The 12,813-nt window shown below is 35.8% G+C and overlaps 1 protein-coding gene across 1 annotated transcript in view; it reads left to right on the top strand.

Annotated features, from left to right (window-relative positions):
* The window catches only part of DTD1 (D-aminoacyl-tRNA deacylase 1), a 211,019-nt gene extending 208,831 nt beyond the window's left edge, over positions 1 to 2,188 (top strand). Inside the window, exon 6 of the mRNA XM_001374082.4 lies at positions 1,601 to 2,188. The gene's annotated coding sequence lies outside the window, so the exon portion shown is untranslated. The remainder of the gene's footprint in view (positions 1 to 1,600) is intronic.
* Positions 2,189 to 12,813: the final 10,625 nt, after the last annotated feature.

Below are 12,813 nucleotides of genomic sequence, written 5' to 3'. Positions count from 1 at the left end.
CAGGAGGAAGAAAGGTATTAGAGAGAGAGAGAGAGAGAGAGAGAGAGAGAGAGAGAGAGAGAGAGAGAGAGAGAGAGAGAGAGAGAGAGAGAGAGAGAGAAGGGAATAGGGCTTAAATACCCCCTCTGTTTAGGCTGGGCCAAAAGGCCCAAGCCCAGGGGCCTCCACCTCCAGCTTCCTTCAGAGCAAGCTCCTCAGAGCACAACCTCTCAGAGCAAAACCTCTCCAACCTCCTCAGTTCTCAGACCCCGCTATCTTTAAGGAAACCATCCAAGTTCCCTCCCCTCAGTTCTCACATCTACCAATCACTGTCCATGTCTTCCCTGTGCCAATGGTGGCTCTAGCTTAACCCAGGACCACTCAGAGGTCTGCCCCTTTGCACATGTCTGTTGAAGGTCATATTCTCAAATAATTAAATCTTGATCCTTTGCTGCAGCCCTTCCTAAATCCTGTTACCCTGAGCAGGGTGGAGATTGGAAGTTCCAAGCCCTGGTTCTGTCATTCCAAGTATCTCTATTGTATCAATTCTAAAATCAATCATGACTCAAAGAACTTCCTGTTCTATGCTTAAGCATAGGTCAAAGCCCTTTCCATTGTTCAGCAAAAGGTTTCTGTCCTAAAGTAATCTTAAGTAGGGAGGAGAAGGACCCTCCCATGCCAAGGGGGGTTCACATTCCAATAGACTATCAGTAGGAAATTTTTCAAGTATGAAATTTCCCAATGGTGAAATTTCCAACATTTATAAGTCTAAGAAATTTTAAGGTTTACAGTTGGAAGGGAGACCAAGAGAGTCAGATCTCTTGCAGTAGGCAGACTTTGAACTGAGTCTTGAAGGAAGCCAGGAAAATTAAAAGGCCAAAGAGTCTTGAGTATTTGAATTGTTTGGAATTCATTGATAAGTGTCAGTAGAGTTAGAAATGAGGGGTCTTGGAAAGTAGAGAACCTCAAGCTTTTATAAAAAGGAAACAGATATATTTATCCTGGAAGCCTTGTCTGGGTTGTTTCATAGTTGATCATTTGGCAGAATGATGGCTCAGTCAATTGCATTTTAAGTTAAATTCTCAGCAGTTTGAAGAAATAAATAACCTCCCTCCCCCTATATATAGGATCCAGAGACATTCTTTGGACTCCTTTGAATAATTTAATTCAGCAACATTTATTAAACATTGGCTGGATACAAGCACTAGTGATTAAAAAAAGAAAATCTTTGCTTTCAGAGAATTTACTTTCACTGCAAAGGAGAATATGATATGTACACCAATTAGTGAATAAAAAGTGGATTGAAGAGCTTGAGAATATCATTAATAGAAGGATTGAAATAGGGCTTACTCTAAGGGTGTGAGAGCATTCCTGATTGGAAAGGTGACATGTTTAGATGTTCTGTGGCAGAGATGGATGGTCAATTTGAAAATGGCCTCAAAGGTTAGTTCTCTTAGAAGAACTGATTTAAGAGAGTCAGCCTAGAAGAGTGAATGAGGCTTGGTTTCAGAATCCCAGCAAATAACAGTTATTTTAAAATTAAATTTGATTAAGTCTTTTTGAAAAATAACATTGTAAAAGGGAAATCTTTTTCATCTTCTCATCTTTGTTTTCTCTTTAGCATATCACCTTTGGGCAAAACTGAAACTTGAAGAGTTCACAGAAGACATAAAATATCTACACCTTGAAGATGTGAATGAAAGGATTTGGAAAGGGGGAAAAAAGCAAGAGAGAAATTAGAAATCAACATCATTCTGTGTTAAAAATCAACCAAAGGAATGTTACCATTTTCTGTTACTGTGGCCTCATAGTGAAAGTGAATCATATCATTTTTCAGTGTGTTCTGCATTTGGTTTATCCTAGCTCCTAAATAAGAGGCAAGCATTTTCAATATATATGTAGCAACAGAGCACATAATTAAAACTTCTTAGTTTCAGGTATTTTTTGGCTTGCATTTTGAAAGAGACAGTCTTCTTATTTAAATTGGATACTCATTGCATCTTCTATTGTGTTGGTGTTGGTGTTGTATACATTCTATTCATGCTCTACACAACACTGGGGTAGTGTACAACTTTTCTGTCAGTGTTAAGGTATAAAAAGAATAATCATTGACAATTTATTGTGTGAGCTTTGTGTATCTTTTAAACTTTCTCTTTTTTAAAAAAAAGCAAACAAAAAACCTAAATAAACCACTTTGTTATTAAACACATTCTATTCTGTCTAATAGTACTTTTTGCAAACAATGCACTGAACTTGATTTTTACTAAAAGTGCTATTGAATTCTTTGTGAAGTGATATTTTGCCAGAAGTATCATGTATTTGAACTTCTATACAGGGTTATCTTATATATAAGGTTCTCTCTATCTTCATTCCCTTTCTTTGGTGGGATGGCATCTAAAGTGAAGTTATATACCATCATTTGCATTTGGTATTTCATTTGGAAATGAGAGAGAATTTTTTTGGGGGAAGAGAAAAGGTGGCTAAATTGATAAAAATTTTAAAAATCTAGTATTTTAAACAATGTATTATCCTCTGGGCAGACAATAAAGTTTAGGCAAGAAATGATTTGTTGACCTTGGGGAGCTTATAGTTCAATGAGGGGTTAAGATAACTACATGACTAATGCAAAATATTCCATTAGAATGGAATGACTGTTCTATTGCAATAGCTAGCATTTATGTAGTATTTTAGGACTTACAAAAATATGTCCATTAATATCGTGGTCTTCACAAACAACCCTATGAATTATATGTTACTAAAATGCATTGGAGAGTTGAGTTTCAAAATGTAAAGCAAAAGGATTGAGAGGAAAGAGGGGAACTTTTCTAGAGGAGGTACTATTTGAATGGGACTTACAGGTTAAGGAATTTACAGGGAAAGAGGAATGGGAGGATACCATGCATACGGAATATGGTAAAGAGACATAGCATATATGCATTTATATATGTGTGTGTAGGATATAAATGAGGGAGTCAGGTGCACAGTTTATCTAGTATTGTACATATACACATATAAGTTTATATTTTTGCCATATATGTGTACATGTATACATGCATGTTTATGTGTATATTTACTTTTGATTCTCCTCTTCACCCATATTTTTTTATTACAGCTTTCTAGATCATTTGTATTATCCTGTCACATAATTTGTGAGTGATATAGCCACTTCTTTGATTCATTTGTGATTGAGTGATGCTTCTGGGAAGAATCTAATTGGTCAGGAAGTCAATAAACATTAAGTACCTACTATGTGTCTGGTATTATGTTAAGAGCTGGGGATTCAAAGAAAAGCAAAAGACAGTCCTTGTCTTCTAGGAGCTCATAGTCTAATGGGAGAAGACAATACAAAAAAGAAGTTGAAAAGTGGGGGAGAGGGAGGGAGGATACTCAACATACATGATGGGGACCAAGTGTGAAATAAGATGATTGCCTTGGGCAGTCTGCTTAAGTGGAGAATCTGGGAGGAATATTCTATCTTCTCTAGTCAGAGGAGATGGAAGTCCAGGAGGCTGGCACTGAGAAGTTGTTAGTTTCAGAACTGATGTGATTTTGAAGGATGATTATTTTCTGCACACCAGGATGAAATGTTGGGAAGCAGCAATGGGAAATGAAACTAAAAATTTTCAAGGCACTGATGATGTTTTTCATCACTGTTTCTGGTAAAAGGCAAGGATTTTAGAATAAAAAGAAGACCCGAGTTAACAGAGTAAGGGGATGATAGAATGGAATTTGTATTTCTGCATCATGAACTAAAATTTAGAAATGGTTGACTGTTGGCTGGGATGGGATATATCCAAACATATGCTGATAAAATTATATTTTCCTGAAGTCTTACAAATCTAATCAAAAGGACATTATACTGAAAGGTTTGGAGGAAACAGAAAACTATTTAATAAGCTAAAGACCATTGAGAATTGCTATAGTGTTACGGGCAGAAGAGATGCCCAATAGTTCATAGGAGACAAAATCTAAGAAAGGATGAAACTATAAAATCCAGGACTTCAAATGTCTATACAATAATACAAAGTATGGGTAACAGACAAGATGAACTAGAAATCCCAATGCACGATGACAAATTTCACCTGATACATATCACTTAAACGTGTTGAAATGGAACTCATCGATATTATGACTTTTGAAGTTCAAAACATATTAAAAGAACATAATAGATAAAAGTGGTGGTATGGTATTGTGAGGAAATCTATGGTGGCATGATAGAGGATTTTAAAATAAAGATTGATAGATTTAGAAATAAGTGATATTGTCAGAATATTTTGGAGGTCTCTTGGATAGGATAGATGAGTTCAGGAAACCAACTGCAATATGGAAAGGAGGTAAGTTGGTAGTGGTTGTGGCCTTTCTATCTAAATATCTGCTGGTAGGAAGGAACCTGTAGTCTAATAGCACTGACAGTACTGTGCTAACTAACAGTAGATGTGGGTAATGTTATATAGAGTTATATTTCCCTAGGCATTGATTAGAAATTGTGGTATTGGCCAGTAGTTATTAGTGACTGTGGGCAGGATCTTGAATTGTGTTAGATCCTTGGTGTGACAGTTGAAAGAAATGACTGAGCTTAAATTCTGAGTGATCCACCATATATATATATATATGCACATATATATATTAAAATTTAGTAAAAAGGGAAAGTAAAAGGAAGGTAAATGATGAAAGAAAATATTCCCTAAAGCTAATAAGTTCTCTAAAATAAACCAGCCCAACCAAATGTCCTACAAAGGACATCTTCTTTGTCTACCAGAATAGACACTATACTTACTCCACTTACTCACTAAATTTGATAATCTAACTTACCTGTTTCCAAAAACAAAATTATAATTAAAGTTATAGAGATCTGCCACTTTCCTTCTTTCAGCCAAATGTTTCATTGTTCCTGTTAGAGTGACAAGATGTTTTCTTAATAGCTGCCCTCTGGTGCTACTAGATGGATTCTGCAGAACTGCTCAGTAACTCTTCTGCTGTTTTGATCAAACTCCTTTCCAACTTCTTCAAGCAAGATGTTAAACTCTTTCACAAGTTTTCCAAGACTGATGAGGAGCAAAGCCAAGGGCAACCAATTTCCAAGTTTCTCTTCCAGATGTAGTTGTTGGTTTCAACTGATACTCTTAAGGCACCCTGCAAAAATTCTCATCCTCTGACATTGTCAAGGTTCTATGAAAATTCTTAAAGCAGCCTAGAAAGTTTCAGATCCCTTTTATAAATCCTATATCTGACTATACTCTATTCTTTATGCGAATTACACTTTTATTACAATTATCATTACAATCCCCCCATGCGAAATTTTGGAGAAATTTCATTTTCTCCCCAAATTAACACAGTTATCTTATACCTATGCTATGACTTAACTCTAAACTAATTTTACACTGCACCTAGACTACTCTATGCTAGTGACAGAAAAGGGACAGAAGAAAGAATAAAAGAAAGTATGGAAAATTCTTCAGAATGCAAATTATAGTACAGTTACAAAATTGACATGCAAACACTTTGCAATAACAAAACAAGTATCATAACAAAATTTTTCCTATACTAGTACAGAAACCAAAACTATCTAAAGATGAAATTTCAACATTTAGAAATTAAAGCAGACCAACTTTCCTTATTCTTATACAAAACTATTTCTACCTTAGGATAACAAAATTCCAAACCATATTACCATCTCTAGAAACTGCTAACTTTTCCTATTCTATTTACAGAAAAGAAAACCCATTCTAACACTAATGGAAACTAAATTCAGAACATGACTGCACACAAACAAAACTATGCACAACCCATTTACTCAAATATACAAAACTCCATATATACATATATGCACATATATATGTATATATAAATATATATTTACAGAAAAGTAATCACTCTTTTTTGAAGAATTTAAAATTTCCCCCCTGTTGTAAGAATAAAATACCTCTGTAAAGCTGGATGACCCTGGGCAAGTCACTTAACCCTCGTTGCCTAGCCCCTACCACTCTTCTGCCTTGGAAACAATACACAATATTGTTTCCAAGATGGAAGGTAAGGGTTTTAGTAAAAAAAAAAAACCTCTGTAAAATAGATGTAAAATCCTTATGAATTAAATCATTTATCTTTTGATACTAGTATGTCTGTATATTATATGTAGCTACATTTCTATGTGATATGATATGTATCCTAATTCTAAGAACTAATCCTAAACCCTAGACTTGTGTACTTACCAGTTATTGTATATATCCTAATATACCAACCTGTCCTGATGCAAACCATTGAAATGCACAGTGTTCTGTCACTGGAATCTTTGTCTGCAATTGTCCTCTTTAGCCTGCTTGCAAAATGTGTATTCCCAGTCATTTTTGTTGATTGTTGCTCTTATAGAAGGTTGCTAATTGTGTTCTCTTGATTGTGATTGTGATTGTTATTGTAACAGTGTTCTTGTAATGTGTTTTTGCAAACAGTACAATATCCTTAAGAAATCTTGTCAGTAGTCAGTCTGTTGACTGTCTTCCATTGTTGTTGTTGTGTTGTCTTTGTGTTGTTATGTTGTGTTGATTTTTGTGCCCTTTTCTTCTTACCAACTTCACCTGCAGCCTTCTTCAACTGTTGTTAACCTCTTCTGATGAAATTTTCTTCATGTGTGAGCAGTGCAGCCACAAGTTTTTCCCCAAAACTTTGATAGCACTAGGAGTTGTGAGTAGAATATCAAAGGGTCCTTGCCATGCTGGTTCATTGGCACTAGTCCTAATAGAATTTTTAATGTATACGATGTCACCTGGATATAAGTTGTGCAGTGGAAATTCAATTGGTCTAGTCTGGATTAAGATTTCCATCTCTTATAATTTCTTAATTCTGTTCTGCAGATGTGACATGTATTCTGATATACATAAATCTCCACCCAATAAGGAGGTATAAACAGGGCTAAATGCCTTTGCTTGTATTGGTGGATGTCGAAAAAACATTTAATAGGGGGAAACATGCCAATCATCCCTTGGTCTGGTTATAATATAAAACAGCTAATGGCAAAAATTTCTGGCCATTTTAAATGAGTCTCTACACAGTTTCCCAACCATAGTTTTAAGTTCTCAGTTCATGCGTTCTACCTGACCAAAACTTTGGGGATGGTATGGGACATGGAATTTCAGTGTTATTCTTAAGTTTGTATAGAGTATTGTTAGACAGAATCTGTAAAGTGAGATCCACAGTCTGAATCTTTCTTAGATGGAATTCCAAACCTCAGTATGATCTCTTTCAATAACACCTTTGCAACAAAATTAGCTGTGTTCTCATTGCTAGGAAATGCTTCAGGCCATCTTGTTAATTGGTCCACAATTACCAGATAGTACCTAAAGCTGCCCGCCAAAAAAGGGAGTTCAAACCTTCAAGTAGCTTACATTCTAATAGGGAGAAATGGTAATATAGCAAAGTGATGGCCAAGAAAGGGAAGTCACAGAGATGGAGAATATATAAATATATAAAATATACCCTTTTCTGAAATAATGGCACTATTTATTTGATTAGAATAATGTTCCGGGGGCAGCTGGGTAGCTCAGTGGATTGAGAGCCAGTCCTAGAGACGGGAGGTCCTAGGTTCAAATCTGGCCTCAGACACTTCCCAGCTGTGTGACCCTGGGCAAGTCACTTGACCCCCATTGCCTAGCCCTTACCACTCTTCTGCCTTGGAGCCAATACACAGTATTGACTCCAAGACGGAAGGTAAGGGTTTAAAAAAAAAGAATAATGTTCCAAGAGCAAGATGTAGAAATTGGGAAGAGGGAAGAGAATATGCATGTAGTTGCAGGTAGATGACTTTGACAGGCAGCTGGATGTCTTGTGAAGATGAAACATTGTCTGGTTTCCAGGGCCAGTCAGTAAATAGAATAGGATAAGTGAAATAGTTCTAGGAATAATTAAAATGTTCAAGGGTGAAATTCTGAAGACAAAGAGAAGTTATTGTGATTAGGTGGAAACAGGGATATTGATTGTATTGAGAACATTTAGAATGTATAGGAACTCAATGACCCATTTAAATTTTTAAAAAGCATGAAAATGTAATACATATATCATATATACATACCTATATATGGTATGTATGATAGAAAGAAGGGGTGAACAGAACAAATATTAAAACCCAACAGAATCTGAAAAAATAGTGTCCGAAATGCTAATCCTCAGAAACAGCTGAGGCTGGCAAAAATGCTAATGAGTAAGTTGAGCATGATCTCTAAGGTCCCTTTCAGCTCTAAATCACAGGATAGTAGCCCATTGCAATTTTTACTATGATATCCATGAAACAGAGCAAGTTAAGGTATTAACAAAGGCAGCGCTATTATTTGTAGTTGGAAAATTTGGTGATTCTTCTGAGAAACAATGATTTTTAGATTAGAAAAAATTACCTTCTGTATTATAATTTATACTAAGAATAAGTTCCAAGGCAGAAGAGCAGTAGGGGCTAGGCAGTTGGGGATTAAGTGACTTGCCCAGGGTTGCACAGGACCCTGTGTGATGTAGGAAGTGATGTAGAACAGATTTGAACCTAGAGCCTATTGTCTTCAGCCATGGCTCTCTTATCACTGAGCCACCTAGCTGCCACAAGGCTTTGTAGGGTTTGACCTAAGTTATTGAGCAAATTATGATCAGTCTTTGTCTTCTTCGCAGCATAGTGAAGTCAGTGGCATCCTAAAGGAGTAGAGAAAAGAATAAATACTAGGATTAGAAGGTGGAAGAATGTGCCTAAGGCATAGTGATAGAGGAAAGCATGAAAAGATGAGGCAAGAACCAAGGTAGTAGAAATATTTTTGCTCGCTCTCTTCCTTTTCCTCAACTTCTGGTCTTTCAGGCTTATACGTCACTTAATCCAAAATTTGAGAGTATGTTCAAGGTAATAGAACACATACATATCATGGTGTTATTCTTTTATGTTCAACGAATACTTTTCCTTTAATTATAAAATGAGATCTTTTCTACATCTAATAGTCAATGTTGAATGTCCTAATATCCTTTCCAGTTCTAACGTTCTGTTATTTTCTGGTATGAGTACAAAGAATTAATAATTCTTTATTCATGTGTACCTTGAACCTGATAAACTCTGACTCTGTATTTACCCTTTATGTGGGCTTTTCTGCTTGTTTGCCCTGGTCACATGTTCTCCACATGCATACCTCTCTTTACATACCTTCTATGTCCACTCTTCTCAGAGATGGTGTATTTGTGGAAAAATACACCACAGGTTTAGAGGAGAACATTTTATTATTACTTTTCATTGTTAGTTCTTTGCTTTGAACTTTGTCCTTTGACTCACCATTAAAAGTAAACACATTGGTGAAGGCTCATGAGCTACAGTTTTGTGCATTCACAGAACACTTTGAATCCAGGGAGGTTTCATCTAGGAGACTCATGTGATATTCCTTTATTTTGAAAGACACCTTTGGGGGAAATAATGACAGTGTGTTGCCATTGGAAGAGTCAGAGTACCCTCTGGTTACTTATTAGATATATTGGGAAAAAGGAATATTATCTAACCTTAGGCTTCAGTTAATGTCAGATTAAGTAAGGTAGTTGATTTGATGACCCCAAAATTCCCTTCCACTTTTCAATCTGAGCTCTTTTGATACCTAATTCCAAGTAGTACTCTGAATATTGGGAGTTTCTAGAACTGTTTAGTTGGGGGACCAGGAAGAAAGGAAATATAGGAACTTTTTAATGCCCCATAAATCTCTACCATAGATATAGCTACTTATTCTTTCCCTGCTCAGGACTAGCTCCTGGGGATAAACATGTTGCTTTCACTCAGGGCAGAATGACAGAAGAGTTAATTACTTGCAGATGTGCTATACTGAAAAGAGCATTGGATTGAAAATCAGCAGATCTGAGTTTGAATCCCAGAGCCACCATTTATGAGGGAACAGGAGCAAAACAGGACTTCAGATCTTCAGAGACAAGATAAAAATGTCAATGAGCTAAATGACAACTAAAAATGGGAGCATACTACTAAAACAAAAAAGGAAAGGGAAAGAGGAAGGCCTCTTTAGAAATGGAGACAGAAAAACTAGCTGTTTTCTTACAGTGAAAAAAAAAAAGGTCTGGAACATAATTATGATAATTTAGACTCCTGTTGCTATTTGCTTCTAAATACAGTATGATTGGGGGGGGGGTCCTAGGTTCAAATCTGGCCTCAGACACTTCCCAGCTATGACTCCTGGGCAAGTCACTTAACCCCCATTGCCTAGCCCATACCACTCTTCTGCCTTGGAAACAATACACAGTATTGATTCTAATATGGAAGGTAAGGGCTTTAAAAAAATAAACAAACAAATAAATACAGTATGGATGGAGCCATGTTTCTCTAACAAGGGATTTCCATTCTTCCAAAATGATACCATAAGTATAAGCATCTCACTAACTGGTCACTTTGAAATGTAATCTGTGATATGATGGTTTTAATAAGACTCCCTCCCTCCCTCCCTCCCTCCCTCCCTCCCTCCCTCCCTCCCTCCCTTCCTTCCTTCCTTCCTTCCTTCCTTCCTTCCTTCCTTCCTTCCTTCCTTCCTTCCTTCCTTCCTTCCTTCCTTCCTTCCCTCCCTCCCTCCCTCCCTCCCTCCCTCAATCCTTTTTTTTTTTTTTAAATCTAGAGGCGTAAAAGATATTATAATGGCAGAAAAACAGAATTTTGGAAAATGGGTGTTTTTAATCAAGGATGAAAATTCAGACACATCAAAAAAATTTTTAAACAAAAGAAATTTTAAAATGCTATAAAAACTGCTGTTTAAATTTATTTATTCTGAGTACCACATTTTAAAAATTATATGAATAATATGGAAAGCATTCAAAGTGGAACAGCTAGGAGAGTGAATGGTTTAAGATTATTTCACATGACTGAAGGCACTAGACTTATATAGCCTGAAGAAAAGATTTAGGGAAATTATGGTAGCAGTCTAGATATTCAATGGTTTGTTACATAGAAAGTCTTGGAAAATTAGTTATGCTTGATACCAAAAAGAAGAATTAAAAGAAATTGGTGAAAGTTGTAGGGGGAGGCAAATTCGATTATGATGTAAGGAAAAAACTTCCCAACAATCAGAATAATAGGAATGATCTGTCTGGGAAATTAGGTTTCCCATTACTGGAAGTCTTTAAGTGAAGGCTAGACCATTTGTTAAGCATGTTGTAGGAGGGTTAATAATAATAGCTGACAGGGAGAAAAATAAATAGGGACAAAAAGGAATACACCTTCTTTTCAGCACCACATGGCACATTCACAAAAATAGATCATACACTAGGTCACAGAAACATGGCACTCAAATGCAGAAAAGCAGAAATAATAAATGCAACCTTTTCAGATCATAAAGCAATAAAAATATTGATCGGTAAGGGTACATGGAGAGCCAAATCAAAAATTAATTGGAAATTAAATAATATGATACTCCAAAATCGGTTAGTTAGAGAAGAAATCATAGAAACAATAATTTCATTGAGGAAAATGACAATGGCGAGACATCCTTTCAAACCTTATGGGATTCAGCCAAGGCAGTACTTAGGGGAAAATTCATATCCCTGAGTGCATATATTAACAAATTAGGGAAGGCAGAGATCAAGGAATTGGAAATGCAAATCAAAAAACTTGAGAACGAACAAATTAAAAACCCCCAGAAGAAAACCAAACTAGAGATCCTAAAAATTAAGGGAGAAATTAATAAAATCGAAAGTGACAGAACTATTGATTTAATAAATAAGACTAGAAATTGGTACTTTGAAAAAACAGACAAAATAGACAAAGTACTGGTTAATCTAATTAAAAAAAGGAAAGAAGAAAGGCAAATTAACAACATCAAGGATGAAAAGGGGGATCTCACCTCCAATGAAGAGGAAATTAAGGCAATCATTAAAAACTACTTTACCCAACTATATGGCAATAAATATACTAACCTAGGTGATATGGATGAATATTTACAAAAATATAAATTGCCTAGACTAACAGAAGAAGAAATAGATTTCTTCAATAATCCCATATCAGAAAAAGAAATCCAACAGGCCATCAAAGAACTTCCTAAGAAAAAATCCCCAGGGTCTGACGGATTCACCAGTGAATTCTATCAAACATTCAAAGAACAGCTAACTCCAATACTATACAAACTATTTGACATAATAAGCAAAGAGGGAGTTCTACCAAACTCCTTTTATGACACAAACATGGTACTAATTCCAAAGCCAGGCAGGCCAAAAACAGAAAAAGAAAATTATAGACCAATCTCCCTAATGAATATAGATGCAAAAATCTTAAATAGGATACTAGCAAAAAGACTCCAGCAAGTGATCAGAAGGGTCATCCACCATGATCAAGTAGGATTTATACCAGGGATGCAGGGCTGGTTCAATATTAGGAAAACCATCCACATAATTGACCACATCAACAAGCAAACCAGCAAGAACCACATGATTATTTCAATAGATGCAGAAAAAGCCTTTGATAAAATACAACACCCATTCCTATTAAAAACACTAGAAAGCATAGGAATAGAAGGGCCTTTCCTAAAACTAATAAACAGTATATATCTAAAACCATCAACTAATATCATCTGCAATGGGGATAAACTAGATCCATTCCCATTAAGATCAGGAGTGAAACAAGGATGCCCATTATCACCTCTATTATTTGACATTGTACTAGAAACACTAGCAGTAGCAATTAGAGAAGAAAAAGAAATTGAAGGCATTAAAATAGGCAAGGAGGAGACCAAGTTATCACTCTTTGCAGATGACATGATGGTCTACTTAAAGAATCCTAGAGATTCAACCAAAAAGCTAATCGAAATAGTCAACAACTTTAGCAAAGTTGCAGGATACAAAATA

The sequence above is a fragment of the Monodelphis domestica genome, chromosome 1 (genome assembly GCF_027887165.1).
Source record: "Monodelphis domestica isolate mMonDom1 chromosome 1, mMonDom1.pri, whole genome shotgun sequence".
NCBI lineage: Eukaryota > Metazoa > Chordata > Mammalia > Didelphimorphia > Didelphidae > Monodelphis > Monodelphis domestica.
The sequence above is the reverse complement of the archived record's forward strand: the minus strand, read 5'-3'. Positions and strand labels throughout refer to the sequence as shown.